Consider the following 2463-nt stretch of genomic DNA (forward strand, 5'->3'; position numbering starts at 1 on the left):
GCGGGGCAGGCGGCGGGGTGCTCGCTGCACCGGGGAAGGGGGCGAGGGGAAGGGGGAGAAGGACCCTGGCTGGAACTCTGCCTGGGGAAAGGACCTTCTCTCCTCTTTATTTTCTCGGCTCACTTTAACTGATCCATCCTGACACTCTATTTTGCTTTCAAATCAAGTAAAGATGTGGGAGAGAACTTTTGAACTGGTTTATGGAAAAGTGGAGGGAAGCAATGTTCCAGCCGCGCAGGCTTTTTCCTACACCGCCGGGGTGATGCAGCCGGGCCCGCCCCGCGCCCCCCGGCAGCTCCCCGCAGGGCCTGGACCCCGCCACCCGTGGGCCCGGGGACACCGGGAGGGGAGAGCCCAAATCTCCCAGCCCCAAGCCCCGCACCTCTGATCTCCAGCGCCTTTTGCCGTCTAGGGGATGTACAGGTGGGTGCTGTCAGGGTCAGGTCTCCCTAGCTCTCTCTTCCTTCTTTTTCTTTTTTTTTTTTTTTTCCTTTTTTTTTTTTGATTGACATCTTGATGTCTGTCTGTCTGTCCGCCGCTCCCGGCTGAACTTTGCTCAGGAGTCTGGAAACGACGGGGAATTTCGGGCACGCGAGGTGAACCAGGCAATCTCGGGGCTGCTAAAGATGGACGTGGTTTAAAATGCAAATATTTACCAGGGCCTCTGGGTTTGGAGGGGCTCAGCTGATGCGGGAAGGATGGAGACCTCCTCCCGGGGGAGCACCGAGAGGTGGGGGATGGCCTTTCCCCCCAGGAGGAGGAAGGTGACCGGATTACAAACGTGCACCGTGTCGGAGATCCTTCACGGTCCCCTTTTTTTTCCTTTATTTCCGAGAGACAGAGAGAGAGGCGGCAGCCCCGGGGCAGGTCTCCGGGGGCTCCCCCGCTCTCGGGGGGAGCGGGATGGAGCCCGGCGGGCGGTGCTGGGGCGGGGGGGGAGGCTGCCAACAGCCTGGCCGCTATTTTAAACCTACTGCTTACAGCAGCCTCAAAACAGGAGGCGGGATTTTTCTTTCTTTTTCTTGTTTTTTTTTTTTTTTTTTTTTTAATGCGCCTAATTTACAGGTTTTGTTCTCCTCTATAAAATCTCTTTTTTAAAAAATTCGTTCTAGGCTCAATTCCACCCGGCCGGGAGCGGGGAAAGACTCAGCCCCAGGCACCGGCGTGATTTCGCCGAGGAGGCGGTCGTGGTAACGCCGGGTCCCGCTTCTTCCCGGGGCGACGGCTCCCCCCGTCCCCCCCGGCTCCTTCTGGAGGGTCCCCAGGGCAGACACCCCCACGATACCGGCGTTAAATAGAGAGTAACGGGCCGGCCCTGCCGCTCCCGGCCCTGGGGAGGCAGAGCAGCTCCCGGTTCCCTCCGGACCACCCCACGCGTGTCCGTGCCCGGGCCGTGGCGCGGGTCAGGCATTTACTGCACACCTGCGCACGGGTCGGCAGTCTTAGGCGGGAGGAGATATATAGATATATATATATGTCTTGTGTGTGTCTCGTATACGTTTTATGTGGATTTAAGGGCATCCTCTCGCTCGGCGCTTTGAGGAGCGAGCGCACTCCTATCGCACAGACCCAAATCCGCCCAGTTCTTCGCATTCTTGGTCGCGACAACAACACGTGTCGCGACAACAGAGCGCACCCGGTCGCCCCTGGCTTTGCGCTTTCTCCTCTCTCCTCCCCGCCAGGCCCGCTCCGTTTCGGGATGCCGGGGACACCTCTCTGCCGGCAACTCCTTTCCAGCAGGCGCTACGTCACGGGTCCATCCGCGTGACGTCACGCTTCGCTTCCCTGACGTCACGCCTCGCCTTTCAGCCAGGCCAGGACTCAAGGAAAGCCTCGATGTCCCACTCGGAGCCGGCTGCTCTTCCCGCGACGTGAAGGCGGACCGGCGGCTCCACGGGCCGGGTAGGACGGGGGTCCCGGGCTGGGGGTCTGCCTTCCCCCCGCCACCTCCCCGGGCTCTCTGGGGGCCGGGGGGAGCTCCGGGAAGGAGGGAGAGGCCACAGCAGACGAGGACAGCCCGGCCGAGGGGCCCCGCCAGGATCCCCCCCCGCCACGAGGAACCGCGACCTGCGTGGGCGTGGGAAGGGGCCGGGGAGAGGCGGACGGAGGGGTCGGTCCGGGGGCCGAGCGGGACCCCTCGGAGCTCCGGCCGGGATGAGGTCCGGTGTGTGCGGGTAGCGGGAGGGCTTTGCGTGGGAAACCTCCACGCAAGGCGGCGTGGGGCTGGCTGGAGAGCATCGCCGCTCCGCGCCCGCGTAGCCACCGCACTTCGAGGCTCCCCCAGCCTCCCCCCCCGGCTGGGGACTGCATCAGGGATCTGTAAAACGCTGGAAGCCCGCAAATAAACCGCTCCGCTTCCTCCTGCTATAAATAACCCCAAACCGAGGGATGGCGCCTATAAATAAATCAGCGCTGGCCACGCCGGTGACAACCCCGTGAAGAAGAGGACGAGAGGCGTCTGAA

Source organism: Haliaeetus leucocephalus, unplaced genomic scaffold, assembly GCF_000737465.1.
Source record: "Haliaeetus leucocephalus isolate CR32 unplaced genomic scaffold, Haliaeetus_leucocephalus-4.0 Scaffold656, whole genome shotgun sequence".
Taxonomy (NCBI): Eukaryota; Metazoa; Chordata; class Aves; order Accipitriformes; family Accipitridae; genus Haliaeetus; species Haliaeetus leucocephalus.